This window comes from Nelusetta ayraudi, unplaced genomic scaffold, assembly GCF_046127955.1.
Source record: "Nelusetta ayraudi isolate G7.1 ecotype Tasmania unplaced genomic scaffold, CSIRO-AGI_Nayr_v1 ptg000002l, whole genome shotgun sequence".
NCBI classification, from domain to species: domain Eukaryota; kingdom Metazoa; phylum Chordata; class Actinopteri; order Tetraodontiformes; family Monacanthidae; genus Nelusetta; species Nelusetta ayraudi.
The window spans coordinates 11,996,815-12,012,305 of record NW_027466052.1 but is presented as its reverse complement, the minus strand read 5'-3'; the positions used below and the strand labels follow the sequence as shown (position 1 = coordinate 12,012,305).

The following is a 15,491-nucleotide window of genomic DNA, read 5'->3' as shown; positions in this document are numbered from 1 at the left end:
GTGATTTGTTTGTCATTATTAGGGTTCACTTGAGATTAAATTGATCATATGTGGGCCTATAAATCTAAGGTAGAATGTTGGTAGAAAGCAATTAGCTACAAAACCCCACCACTTCCAATTGGTGACAGATCTTATATAGGAGTTGAGTGAAGCCCGTGACTTCACGCTTCCTCCACGGCGCTGCCTTCTGGTCTCTCCGCTCCCCCAACGCCCAACAGTCCAGCCGAAACCTCTGAAACCTGCTCAGAAACAGCCGGGAATGTGGTCAGACGTTTAAGGTGTCAGCCTGGCCTCAACCCCGCACACATGCTCGCCTGTGTTTTATGTAGAGACTACTTGGTTCTAGGATTTCCCTTTGGAACATTAGCCTGATCACTGTCATTCACCTCATCTGTCAGAGGTCTCGGTGTTGCGGCCGATCAGCGCTGCACGTACACATGGTGCTCACATGTCTTTGGTTTAAAGAGCCAATAAGCGTTTAAAGAAAAGCCCTGAGGGTCCTGTCGAACATATTAAGTTACAGTGGTCGCAGGATATGTGTGAGATCATGCTAGGAGTTTTTTTCTTTCTTTTTCTTGTGTCGCTACAGGTTGGTTGTTACACTTCCTGCCTTAAAGAGTGTGTAAGGCATTGAAGTCTAAGCTTACCGGGGGCCGGTTTCAAGGGGCCGGGGTTCCATCAGTCTGCGGTGAAGCACAATAGACCTGATGGACGATTCCAGCCAGAAACTTTGGTTGGACATCATGTTGTTTTTTGGTGTCGGCCAACCAGATTCGTGATCGCGGAGAACGAAGGGCTGTTTTCAAAAGGATCTGGCTAAACAAGGGAAATGGCAACTGCAAGACAGGAATTGATTGCATTAATTGATATGCCAATAAGTAAGCTTGTTACATCCACCATTGCTTAGGATGATGGCTACCAGGTCCTGCTGATCAATGAAACCAATAAAGGCTCCATCTATTAATGAGCAATGCAGTAATTAATGTTATCCCGAAACCAATTACCTCAGGCAGCGCATTGAAAGGGAAGCAAAGCAACTCGTCCAGCCAGGTTATCTCTGTTCCAGCCTGTACATTTACCTTATTTCAGCTCGACTATCCGCTGAGTTGAAATGGCAGGGAGGCCGCACACGCATTCTAAATCGGCTCAAACAAACATTGCAAAGTGATTGCAAAGGTTATCCAACCAGTGAAAATGCACTTTGGAATGAGTCATGTTTAATATTGTGTTCTCGGGATTGTTTTCGTGCCTCAGCCTTGTAAAGACTCAGCCAAATACGCCGTAGCTTTATGTTTTCACCTAATGCCATTTTATAATTGTTTATCTTAGGACTTGGGCTGCTGCAGCAAAAGCCATTACACTTTTTTAAAGGCTCCTTCCCTCTTTTTTCAGCCCCACGTGTTGTTCCTGCTTGTCTAAAACAAGGAAGAGAACCACAAGCACAGGCACTTGTGCAACAAACACATTTGTTTGCAAATGCCTTTCACACCATGTGATGATCACACCTCAAATTACACTCGCTACCTGTTGTGGAGGTGGTTTGGAATGTGCTCGTGATGTGTGATGATAACCACAAAGTATTGGCATATCTGATAGACTTCCTCTTGATCACAGCGATTGTTTCATAATGTGAGGTGCTGGATGAACCTGTTGTTCATTCATTCATCCACTCATTGCACAACTTTTCTACATTTTATTGGACAGTTGTTGGCAACAACAGTTTGACTGTTGACTGGCCTGCCATCCTGACACGTGAAACAATGTCGCCTTGCCACAGCAACTCTCATTCAAAGTTCTTGATCTATTGAGCATACCAACAGTCTAGTTTCTGTCTAGCATACCAACAACTGGCATCAAATGGAATGGAAATGCATTTGTTTATTTTTAGGTTGAGTTACTGACAGTAAATATCATTTTGTCTATATTTAAAACTGTCGTGAACATACTTTGGCTCAAAAACACTTTGTCAGTGTTGCAAAAAATGCCATTGGAAACAGATACACATACATTTATAACTAGCAAAACATGTTCGTCATGCATGCACATAAGTACAGATGTAATTCAGCTAGGAAGATAGCACGAGATTAACAAATCAGGTTAGGGTTAGGACAGGCTCTTGCTCCCCCACAACCCTGAGCAAAGTACAGGCGGTAATAGAAAATAGATGGATATTATTAAGAGAATGTTTTGAAAAGCTAAAGTTTACAGAAAGAGAAGGTTATATAAGCGTAGATATAGATTGGAGAAAGGAAATAAATCATTTCAATATGTTGAGTGGCTCTTTCCATACTGTTGAAAATGAAACAAGTGAACCAGCAGTGGGAGGAACCAGCAGTGGGAGAAACCAGCGCGAGATAATGACTTATTAGTTAGGACAAACCCTTTAGAGCAAAATCCAGTGTGTGTAATGGGTGCTGTGGAAGCGCAGAAAGGCCCATCTGTCTCGCTGCCTATTATCTGAGGCCTTAATCGAGACTTACAGCGGGGCACGCTGAATAAACAGTAAGTAAGTTGTTTTGGGTAGAGGAACGTCAATGCCTGCAACTTGCGCAAGCCTTTGCTCTGAATAGTTCTGTATTGACCTCCCAGGACCCCCCGAGAGTTCCCTAATTGAAAATTAATATTGAATCAATGCTGCGGGCCATTTGCATATTGATTATAAACATCCAGGAAGGCACCAAGTATGTCCTGGATCAATAGGGCCCTTCTGCAGCCGGCCGAGTGCAGTACATCACATGGCAGCTGCCTGCTCCTGGGGTTAATGACTGCTGCTTGTTAAGGAGCTCTTGTCAGGTGGAATCCAGCCGCAGGGTCTTTCTGCCAAAGCTGGCAGCAGGTGAACTGTGGAGGTTGGAGAAAGGGCTACAGTTTAAGCAGACGAAGAAGAAATATGGGTCTTGGGCGGCGGAGCTACTCCTGTTTCATGCAGCTTAGAGTTTAACTTCGCAGCTAAATTAGGGAGATTTCTTTATTTGTTACCATTAACCTGACTTTCTACTTTTATGAAGTTATTTATGTTTGCGGGGCTCAGGCACCCTGACGTTGAACCCTGACCGCTCTATACCAGTCACCGTGATATACTGCAACCATGTGTAGGAACTGTACATGTGAGCATATGAGGCTGATTAGAAATGTGGCCAAATGCTTCAAGGCCCCCGCAGAGAGAAAAAACAAGATCAGTTTGATCAAATAGGAACTCCTTTATTTGAAATGAAACTTTCGCTGAGCCACAAGACAAAGGGGAGCAAGATTCCTTCCACTTAAAAGCGCCGATTAAGATTCAACACATACATTCCTCCGCTGAACTCCCCGTAATGGCTTCCACATGTTGAGGAGATCTCTGGGGCTGCGGCGAGGGAATAGCAGAGGAGACGATAAACTGAAAGGTGAGAAGGGCTCCATCAGACTCAGATAACTGGCGGGTTCACGATAGAATCCCAGTGAACACGCACTCACCGGTTTGGTGCCTGGTGGAGCTGGCAAATGAGCCCAAAGCTGGACGTCCCTGCGTGAAGACGGCAGACCTGGTGTGACTCCGGCGTGTGGGAGCAGCCCATCCTCCAGTCCAGTCTGTGAAAGACACGGTCTTGAATTAATGCCCGTGTGTTGACTGTGTCCACTCAGCCAGCACTGGGAGCGCTGGCTCGGCCGAGGCTGAGAATGGAGTGGCGGAGCTCGGCGAACCAGGCTGCATCTGATTGCTTCATTACAGGCCCTTTCATTGACTTGGTTGCAATGAACTGATGAACTGAGGCAGTGGACAAGAGCACATAATAGGAAGAAATGAATTCTTATCACAGCCTTCTCAGGAGGCCGCTGGTCCTGGCTGGAGCCAGCAGAGGCCGTGGCTGAACCGGGTGAGGGTTAGGGAGGTGTCGGAGGGGGATGGGGGGGGGGGGGGGGGGGGTTGTACACAGGGGCCCATTCATGAGGCAGAAGCAGGACCCACGCTGGGGACATGATGGAGCTTCAGGATGTTGAATCAGTACACAGGGGAGCATCCGCAAGTCCACAGAGAGCCATTTTATTGTCGTCGCCTTGCGTTAATGACCGGTTGTGTGATTCGTGTTTGCTTTCTCCCCGTAGCGGGGACCCAAGGCGTGTGTTTTTTTCTTTTAATTGTTGATTCCGACGGTCCTCCAGAGACTTCAGCCCTGCAGTGGCACCCCAACCCCAACAACTGGGATACAAAGTAGATTTAATTCTTCACCTTTAAAGGCCCAGTGTGTAGCACACGGAGGGAACTGTTGGCGTGAAAGAAAACAAATGAACGGTTGATGTTACCAACAACAAGCATCCGTGTAACAGGAGGCTCCACTTGGTAAGGAGGCTGTTGCATTGTGCCATTGCGGGGGGTGGGGGGTTTATGTCAGGGCGGAATGTGGATCTTTTGTCTGGGTTTTAGGATTTTATACGTGATCCATGATCCCTCAGCTATGAGCATAAGTTGCTTCACCTAAAGTAGGCGTGATAGCGTTTTGGAGAATGTGTATTGTTTTTCTTAGGTTTCATGGTGTTTACTGGCAGGACTAACCAGGTGCCACTGCCACCCAGCCGCCCATCTTCTCCCCTCCCAGTCTTGGCTACTTTCCACCCCCTGCTGTCAAATTCTCCCCCTCCCTTCTCGCCGTGTACCTGTTTTCTTGGCACAAACTAAATGTAGCTAAGCCATTTAATCGGCCTTGGCTGCAGAATTCAAGGGCATTTTTAGAAAAACATCTCTTTAATACTTTAATTTCCACAGCAGAAGACGCCCAGACAGTGTTTAAGACCATTGTGTGGACATTACACACTTCACGAGGCCCGCTCTAAATACCCTTCACTCCCCTCGATTGCTACTGAAGGTATTGCCGATCATCTCTTTAGCCATTTGAGACAGACAGCCGGTATTCAGCATCATCATCAGTTCCAGATTTTTTTATTTTTTTTTGCCTTCCTCTCTCTCTTCTGTGTCTGAGCCAAAGATAACTAAGTAGCTGAGTTTGACTGTAATCACTCCAAGTTCTTTTTCTCTGGAGAGGAGCGCAGCAGGCAGCGCGTTCCACCCTTCTCAAAGCTTTCAGCCCAATTCCACAGTATTATAGGAACTAGCCAGTCATGTTAGGCAGCACGTGTGTTAGGAGGAAGTACACACCGTTGTGGCTTATTGTTGAGAGATGTAGTTGAGTTTTGGTTTTGTTTTGTTTTTTTTTGTTTTTTACATTACTGAATCATTGTTAGATGAGCCAAAACCCTAATGACCCACTTCCCACTTTGAAAGACTGCTGCCACCTGAATAAATCATTCATCAAACCTCAAAGGTTCCACCTCACGTGTCTCTGGACTGTCAGTGACCTTCCCAGATATGAGAAATGTCCATCTTTTACATCTTCTACTTGCTACCCGCTCTGCTTTTAAGCTGCATGTTGAAAAAAAAAAATATATATATATATAGTAAACAAAAGCACTTTTTGTGGGAAGCCAAGTCCACATTTTTTTTTAGGAGGCTGTAAACAATGGGCCAAATAAATATGTGGAGATCCTGACATATAATTTGTCAAATAGTTGCAGAGCATGGGAGGTCACTCAACTGAATTCCAGGATGAAAAACAATCTTAATATGGGCAAGATATGGGACCTTTGAAGTATTAATTGGAACTCCAATGCAGCGTTAACAGTGCGCTCTCTCATTCTGAAACACTTGAATCCCCGGTAAAATTAAAAGCCGGAAGCTATTTGATATATTGAGCTTGGATAAATACAAACTGAATAAAGCGCTGTGATTAGAAGGATAACTGGTTACAACGGCGGCTGAGTTTTCCCATCGCAGCCCGTCGTCAGGCTCCGAGTCTGTTTTGTAATTAAGGATGTAAGGTGTGTGCCTAATCAAAATAAATAAATAAGGCTGGCGGAATTATGTGATGATAAATTCATACGTTACAAGGAGTGAATAAAGGAGCCGCTAATTGCAAGCAATGAGTCCTTTTCATTAGCCTTTGGAGAGGAAATTTCATTATGTGCATCACAAGCCAGATAAAATTCAGCTTTTAAAGGTGTGTAAATAAGAATCAAGCGTCGCGTTGGGGAACTAGTAAATTCCATAACAATGTGTTTCAACAAACGGGATGAAGTTTTGGTTAACCTCAGTTCCTTGTTTAACAGAAGCAGAATTGGCAGTGTTAGCAGGCAGCATTGAGTCCCTAAAGAGAAATGCCTCATAACCCAGAGAAAGGTGCTGACCCGGGCTGCTAGTCTCTCAGTCTGGAGGGAGTTGTTGCCTTGGCATGTGGAGTCCGCCTTTTTAGGAGACGCTTGGCTTTTATTTTCTGATTCAGTCTGGATTTAGTCTTACCTCACACAAATATTGACTCATCGTCTTAGAAAACGTGCAGTTGAATTCATCAAATGAATGAACTAACAACATTAGTCATACTGACAAATATCCAAGGAACTCCCTTGAAGACTCACAAGTGCCTCGGATGTCAAGCGGCGGCGCTCAGATTCCTCCAACTGGCGGCGTCGACGGCGGCCCCGCTCGTTTGGCTCGTTTGGCCGTCGCTGTTGCCTCATTTGGACATAAACTTGGTTAAACGCATCTCCAATAATTGCTCCTCAAAGTTGGTTTCATTATTTTGCACATAATTACTATGGAAAACAACCTGTCCATTAAGACTTTAATGGCAGTGATACAGAAAGCAATTACCGTTACTTTGGGCCTCACGCTGAAAATAAAGATTTCTCTAAATTAAAAGGCTCCTCTGGCCGCTGCTAAGGCTAACTGCTAACTGCCGGAGCTCCTTTATGGACATGCTCGTGTGTGTGTGTGTGTGTGTGTGTGTGTGTGTGTGTGTGTGTGTGTGTGTGTGATCTGTACGGCCTAAATGTTGATCAGTTCATGGGCGTCGTTACATTATGTGTGTTTTTGGTGCTGCTCTGCTGCCAGCGAGTCTGATGACCCCTGAATTATTTATTTATCAAGCTGCTGGACGTTAGTCACAAGAAGCCAGGCCCCACGGTGGCTGTCTGGCAGGACATCTCCCTCCTGAAGAAGCCATCAGCAGGCAGGCAGAAGGGGTGCTAATGAGCAGGGTTCTGGGGGGGTTTCTAAACCCTGCAGCCCATCCCCTGCACATAGAGGCCGCATTGCCGAATAAAGACGCACGGGAGATTTGCAAAGATCCGAGTGCAGAACTTTTTAATTAGGGGGAGGGAAAAAAAATTAGGTTAGAAAAGGGGAAAGATTGGAAAGGAAAGACAGAAACAGCCAGCCGTTTTCCTATTAAGGAGAAATGTCAAGCGCGGTGGTGGAGCAATAGTCTGTGTGCATCCCTTTGTTGTCCTCCCTGACATTGAAGGCTAATTTTTCATGGTTATTTGAACTGGAAAATGAAAGAGAGGTTTGCGATTATTTCCTATAAATGACAACACAATTGCATTACGCTTCAGTACAAACACAGAGAGGATATTGCCTTTTCATATTTCATGTGAAAGTAATGGATGGGCTATGCAAAGAGGAACAGAAAGAAAGAAAGAAAGACAAATGGTGAAAGAAAGCTCCCCGTGTTTGATTTGTATTAGAAACCCAATGGGTGGAGGTAGCGGGGGATTTTTTTTTTTTTTTTCTTCCAATAAGTGCACTCTCGTGGATGTTTTAAAGTGCCTGTGCAGTGTAATCATTGGATTTCTTTAGCAATTAGCTATGAGCAACCAGCCGGGGTGGTTGTTAGAGGAAAGTTGCCCAGCGCATCCACTGGAAGAAAATACTGTATATCTGTCGTCACACATGCACGCACGCACACACGCACACACACACACACACACACACACACACAGACACTGTCTCCTAGTGGACTGTTCGCTACAACTGTCTGATGCAATAAATAAAAACAAGCATATTAAAAAATTGATACAGTACAGCAACAAAGCCCGCCGTCCTCCCTCCCTCCACTTCTCCTCTCCACTAACTCGAAGCGTCTGAACTTGGCAGGCCACCCAACTTAAAGCAAAACACATCAATGGTACCCTATATTTTGTATTTTAAATAAGATTGATTAGAAAAATTGGTATTCATAACCTTGTCAGATTCTGTTTCATCTGGGCACACGCTTCTATAAACAAACAGCCGTTGAGGCCCTGGGCTGCAGACGGAGACAGGGAGGCTGGACGACGGTCGAGGAGGACCTGCCCACTCTGGAGGGGCCTGCTGAGAAACGTGTTTGTGCACTTTCAAGTTTACAAAGATGGAGGGAAAGCCTCTGCCGGCAGGACTCATGTAAATAAGACCCATGTGGGAGCTGGGAGCCGGACTCCCAACACGCGCCGATGTAGAAGCTACATACATCCAACCATGGCAACATTGATTTTCCGAGCTAATACCTCCACAGAACAGTCCACGGGCAGATGGATCCACTACAAAGATATGCAAATGGCACATTCGATAAATCGACAAGCTGAGATCTTTTTCAGACTGTACCGGTCTGCACTGCCTAAAAGGAGAGATAAACAGATAAGTACCTGTTAATGAACAGACACATGTGCAAGTGTGCGCACTCAGGCAGGCAGGCGCAGGCCGGCTACCTCGGAAAACTTGGAATCGATAGAAGAATTTCATGTTTAACTGGACTCTTTCAGAGAAGCCAGATATGAAAAAAGAAAACACAGCCAGCACCCCGTGCTAATGCAAAAGCTGCAATTTAATGTGGCACGCAACATTTATTTTATGAATTTTTTGTTTTTGTGTTTAATTTTTTAAGTTTTTTCATTATAAAGTGTTATAATTTATCACATTTGAGCAATTCCTCCTCGGCGGTAGCAGCCAAACAAACTGTGGGCTGGCGGGGGGAAAAAGAAATCATATTCAGCGCACTTATTAGTCGTATAAGGAACAAAAGCTTCTCGGTGTATGTCATATATAATAGATGTGGGCTGTCTTGTTAAGCCCAGCAGGCTGTATGTGGCGGTGTCTCTGTGGAGAAGGGCCCTGACGTTCGCTCTACCTGGTAATTAAAGAGAGTTTGTGGCAAAAACCAAACATCAGGAGAAATGAACTATGAGCAAAAGAGCTGTGACAGTTTCAGGTTACGTGATTTTTTTTTTTTATTATATGTGTGTGTGCGTGTGCATGCGCGCGTGCGTGCCTTTTCTGGCCAAATGAAAAATCAATACTTTTTCCGCGTTATACATATTCAGTGTCCACAGCGCTTCCGCCCTGATGGAGAGAGGGTGGGGGGGTGGGGGTCGCAGGCTGGGGTGTGTGCGGGAGGCGGGTTAGGGGAAGGGGGGGGGGGGGGGGGGCGTTCGCCTGTTCGTCTGTCATAACTGTACCATCGCATTTTCCGAGCCACTGGTGAATATCTCAGAGTTGATGTGATTGCCCTTCATGACATCATTGATGCTCCCTCCTTCTTTTCCACCCCCCCCCCAAAAAAAAAAGAAAAAAAAAAAGACAGTTCTGACCCTATGCATAGGTGAAGGCACATAAAGAAAGCATGAATAAAAAAAAAAGGGGGGGGCGGTAATTCAAGAGGAGGCAGCAGCAGCAGCGGCAGTGCAGGATGACTAGCATATATGCAGCGGGTGGAGGTTGGGGGGAGGGGGTGGGGTGGTTGTAGAGATGCAGAGCGACTCTTTGTACAGGACAATGTCCCTCAGGCAGGATAGATGGAAGAGCGAATGCCCAGTGATGTTTTTTACCCCCCTCCATCCTGGCTTTTAACTGACCATCAGAGCAGGCAAAAGTACAGCCTGCATCCTCCATTGTGGACATGGCCTGTGTGTGTGCGTGTGTGTCCGTGTCAGTGAGGCCGTCATCTTACACAATCAAAGAAGTCCCGGTGTGGCATGTGTGTTTTCACGTGTGTGTGTGTGTGTGTGTGTGTTCTCACATGTGTGTGTGCGTGCACACCAGCGGGGGAAGAGCAGTGAGCAGTCCCTGAATGCCACATTAACCCAGATCCTCTTCTCCTTCATCACACGAGGAAAAACACAAAGGGAGAAGAACTGGAGCGGCACTCGCTCCTTTATTTGTAATGTATCTAAACATGCCATTAATATGTGACATGGTTTTTTTTCCGAATTCGTATACCTTCCCGTCGGGGGGGGGCACCTTGGTGGAATAATATTTAACATATTACATGGAGCTCAGTTACACTCAGTAACCTGCTGAAGACCAAGTGCTTCAAAAACAGTGGAGAAGTCTGGCGCAGAGTGTTTGAAGGCCCAGTGTGGAGGGACTTGGCTGGCACAAAATATGTGTGTGTGTGTGTGTGTGTGTGTGTGCGTGCGTGTGCTTGTGTATACATATATATATATATATATATATATATATATATATATATGTATATAATTAATATATTTTTAGGTCAATAAGGATTCGTTAAAATCTGCTTTACAAACCCAGCATTGAGCCTTCAAGTGTTTCTAAATGCCTAATGTGTAACATCTAAAAGGAGATGTCTGTCTGAATACATGCATGGTGCATGTGTGTATTTTAGTGTGGTAAAATAGATCAGTCATTGTATTCTTATTCTCCTGATTCAAAGTATTTACATTGACATAAAACACAGGAGGCTGCCACACTTTGCCACCAGGTTCCCAGTCTGTTGATCTGCTGATGGTGTGATTTTTACCCTGGCACCACAGCTGCTATAGGAAACATAGACATGGATTAACATTAATATTGTTTGCAATATACATTGTGACCATGAGATGCTGCTGAATCTTACACACTGGTCCTTTAAATTTGTTTTTTTTTTTTAATCAAAAGCCCCAATTAGTGCATGTGAACATAAGTCCTGGGCTTTTATTTTTATTTTTTGGGGGGTATGAGGGGGTGAGCCGAGTCTGATGAGTTGTTGCGGGGGGGCTGCCACCATATTGTTCTAGAACAGTGTGAGCTATCACTGCTGTTTGTGATTAACTCGCTCGTTCCAACTAGGTTTTTTTTTTTTTTTTCTGTAGTTATTAGCTTCTCGCCCGGCACCCCTCCTCCTTCCCCTGCGCACCTCCTCCCCCTTGGCTACCCCCCACCCCTCCCCCCACACACACACACACCACCACCACCCTGCCCTCAGCCCCATGGAGACACAAAGTATTCATTCACATTTAGATCCCGAGGTCACAGCAGGGCCAGCAGGGAGAGGCGGCGAATCCCCCCATCGACAGGTCAGGAATCTAACATGTAACTCCGAGCAGCAGCAGCAGCAGCAGCAGCAGCAGCAGCGGTGGCAGCGGTGGCGAGGTAGCTCTTCTTCTCTCTCTCTCTCTCTCTCTCTCTCTCGCTCGCTCTCTTTTTCAAAACGTCAAAGTGTGTAAGAGAAGGGGGGGCAAAGGGAGCTATAGAGTGCAAAGAGTGCACGGTGGCTTGTGTGTGTTTTGTGTGCAATATGCCGTAAACACATTCTCTCATCCCTGCCATTTCCACGTGCGACTTTCAATCTTTTTTGTGCTTTTCAGCAATTTCATTAAAGCCGGCATCGGTTTTAATAGATTGCTCCGACGTTTTGTGAGAGCATTGTTTTGTCATTTGCTTTTTTTTTTTTTTTTTTACGGCAGTTGGGGGGGGGGGGGGGTGAGTGGCTGTGGTGTTGTTTTGTTATTCCTGCGCAGCTTCTTCGCCGCCTCTTCGGTCGGCAACTGATGCCGCTGATGAATCCGTGTTGTGGTTTATTGCCGGTTCACTCTGGCCAAAGGCCCACTTGTCTCGGGCTATATTGTGGCCGTGCCCCCCACCCCACCTCCTCAGCCCCCTCCCCTTGTGGTTTTTGGGCAGAGGTAGCTCGCCAGGACGGTTAGGAGGGCGTGTCTGCGATTGGTGCGTCAGAGAGGGGCGGGGCCGGAGGCTATGAGACGTGTTTCCCTATTTGTTGTGCTTTATAACGTGGTGGTGGTGGGGAGGGGGGAGTGAGGGGGGTGGCTGGAGGGGGGTGCCTTGCGTAAGGGTCGCGGAGGTGCTGATATGAGTGGTGAACAATGCATGAAAGAGCCCAGCGTGGGTCCCTTGTCTCATTGTCCCACGGTGCCCCTCCTGTCACTTCCATTTTGCACCCTCTAGTCCGGAGTCAGGCCAACTTTGATATGAGGAAGGGGTGCGAAAGGATGATGGTGTGGAGGAGGGGGGCTTCGGGGGGTTGGGAGAGAGAGAGAGGGGGATTTTTTTTTTTCAAGGAAAAGTAGAGGAGAAAGATGGAGTCTGTGAAGTGTGAAATAAGATTGCTTTTTATCCGACAGTGCGGCATTAAAGGAAAAGGAAGCTGTCCGGCCCTGGATAAAGTGTGTGTGTGTGTGTGTGTGTGTGTGTGTGTGTGTGTGTGAGAGAGAGAGGGGGGGGGGGGGGGGGGGTGTGAGCACACCTCCTCTCTGATTTACAGTGCGATGACACCTGGCCAAAATGATAACAGCAGCCCCAATTAGCATAATTGAGCGTAATGAGAGCTCAGACGGACGCACGGCTCAGCGTCAGAGAGGCTGGAGCAGACAGGAAGGAGCGCCTCTGTCTGTCAGCAGCCTCCTCGTTCCCGGGCCAAACCCCCCGGCCGCTCCACACGGGGAGTTCAAGACTAGCACACGCGCAATGCAACGCAACGCAACGCAAAAAAAAAAAAAAAAAGACAGCAGCGGCCGCCGTCCTCAGGTATGGAATGGTGCACTTTGGAGGAGGGCAGCGATGATCATGGCAGCGCCTCGTGGTTGAAGCAGAGGACGGAGGAGGAGCCTGACCTGGCGGAAGATATCCAGAGTGACTATTATTACTTGCTGCTTCTTTTCTCCACAGTCTGGGAAGGAATACTGGAAAGTGCAGTGGTTACCATCAATTATTTATCAGGCCGTTTGTGCTTGTCAGTCTGATTAGCATTAGTGTAATCACTGCTCTTCAGGGGGAAAAGGAAAGGCTGCTCTCTCTCTCTCTCTCTCTCATCTGAAGGTAATCTCGCTGTTTTATTTTTTTCACCCCCACCTCGCCCCTCCCCCCCCCCCCACCTCCCCGCGTCTCATCTTCACCGGACGCCTCTTGCATAGCATCTGCTTTTGTCATCTCCACATATTTCTTCCCTTCATCCCCCACCCCCCCTCCTCCCCGCTCTTTCCCCCTGCGTGCGTTTGTCTGTTGCTGCTGCTGCTGCTGCTGCTCGACTCCCCCTCCCCCTCCTCCTCCTCCTCTTCCACCCCCTCGCACTCCCCCTCCCTCCGCCTCCCCCCTCCAGAAACTCATTAATGTGTGTGAGCCACTCTGTCTCTCGCTGCTTGTATAGAGTGACACCTATGGGCCCGATTAAGCCTCTGCACTCACTGGCAAAACACAAGGGGTGGAGAGGGGGAAAAAAGAAGAAGAAGAAGCTGCCGAGCGACAGACGCGTGTGTGAGTGTGTGTATGTCGTGCACGTGCTCGTGCACATCTGTCGGTGGAATGCAGGGGAGAGAGAGCGAGAGAGGGAGAGAGAGAGAGAGAGAGAGAGAGAGAGAGAGGGCCCGCACTGTCCCCACTGAGTGACTGGCAGAGGGACGCCGATGATATTTATAAGCTCAGAACAAATGAGTGTAATCTGTGTGTCGGCAATGAGCTTATTCAGCCCGCATGATTAGATTAATGGAACTGTTTCATATCGTGGTATTAGGATGGTTAATGAAGACAATTAATTAGGAGACAACCTTCAGGCTATTGTCCCCCTACGTCTGTCAGATTTGGGTTAGGAATGGCCCGCTGCCATAGCTCTGAGTGCCGCTCCTCGTCGCTTCTCCGACTTGATCTGTTGGCCGCGGTTGTGGCGTCGCCTCCGTTGGCATCCTGCTCTCAGGGCCACTCCTGACCTTTCCTTAATTATCATCACGGGCCCCGGCTTTAATCACTCTGTGATACTGTTCGCAGATGAGACGGAGGAGTGGGGGCGGGCGGGGGGGAGGCAGAGCCATTTGCCACTTCCCAATGTGACGCTTCTCAAGGATTTAAATGTCTGCCGCCCTGCATAAATTACGGACCTGGGGGCTCCGTTGCTGGAAGTGTCAAGCGCGCAGACCCAACGTTTGAATAAAGACGTCGTGTGTTCGGGTGAAAGGGGCCATATGTTGCCCGGCCGCGCTGCAGAATGTGAAGCGCGCTGCCATCTCGAGGTTTGGGCAGCACGTTTCTGAAAAACATTAGAGCGCTGGCAGCTGCCTGTCACACTCGTGTTTAAGGACAAAGTGTCTATTGACGCGTCGGCGGGGAATTAGTCTCACTACAGGTGTCACACGGCGAAGGAATGACACCTTGGGCCATTTTTTTATTTTTTTTAACGGGGAAAAAAATTTACCTGGGGATTATTTTGTAATCTGAGCACCGGTGCAGCTGCGCCGTATCCTAATTCTGGCACAGTGGTGGAGATTTATGCAGGCAGGCGTCAGATGTGATTCTTTTTTTTTTTTTTTGTAAGGGGTGGGGGGGTGACTTCGGTTTCCTGGGAATGTTTGAGATGGGCTGGGGATGGGCCCCGGCTGCATGGAATTCACAGGTTGCCTTGGAAACATAATAAAAAACATGTTTAAAAATAAGGGAGTAAAATGTATTCATGTGTGTGGGATCAATGCAACACTTACAGTATGTATATGCTGTCTCTCTCTCTCTCTCTCTCTCTCTCTCTCTCTTTGAACAAGTAGCCAGTCATGCCTTTTAAATATCTCCAGTTGAACGCAGGATCAGTGGCTCACAGCTTTTAGCGGTAATGTGTTACAACACCAATCTGCTCAGGCAGCTGCTTCCTGCAGCGTCTGTATCAGCCAGCAGGAACTGGAACATATTGCTTCTGTTCTTTTCAGTGGGTGATTCCTACCAATTTCATATTTTTAAGCCCGATAATCTCATATGTTGACACGTGCAGCAAAATGAATGAGGAAAGCAGCCTATTAATAGGAGTAGGACGTTTCTTGGGAATGTAGGTAAAAGAAAATTATGTTGCAGCTTTGCATTCTATTGGAGTTTTTTTTGTATTAGCAAATTAGCAGTACGGCAAATAATGTTTCAGGTTTATAGACTGCGCAGTAAAAAATGAATATTTCCAAAATAAGTTTGTAAAATGTGAACAAAACAAAGCAGAAAATAGTTTTGAGTGCACGGCGTCAGTGGCGTTGGCCATGTTTGGTAGCGAAGCGGATACACGGCCGGCGCTGGGGATAATGTAGCGTCATAAAAGTGATTTTGGGCTGTGGGTAGTCATGTGGCGAGCCAAGATTGGATGTGTGATGACTGCAGGGCTGAATACTTGAACAGGATATTTCAGTCGCTGTTGTAGCATTGTCAATATATCAATAGCTGCTGGAGTAGAGACGCGGGCATGAAAGCATTTTCAAAAGCGCATTTAAGTACATTTGCTGAGAATTAGCTGACTTGTGTAATAACTGATAGGGGCTATTGACTGTGGCCTAGTTTACTGTTGTCAAATCGATGCTCTTGCGTGCAAGTCCCTCTACTTTTAAACAAACTTAACAGGCAAAGGGGATGTTCATGGGGCACCGGAGGGAAATAAACAAGATTGATGCTC

General features: G+C 46.9%; 1 protein-coding gene across 3 annotated transcripts in view; it reads left to right on the top strand.

Moving 5' to 3' along the window:
- zfhx3b (zinc finger homeobox 3b) overlaps positions 1-15,491 on the top strand; it is a 134,498-nt gene that overhangs the window by 93,290 nt on the left and 25,717 nt on the right. The window lies entirely within an intron of this gene.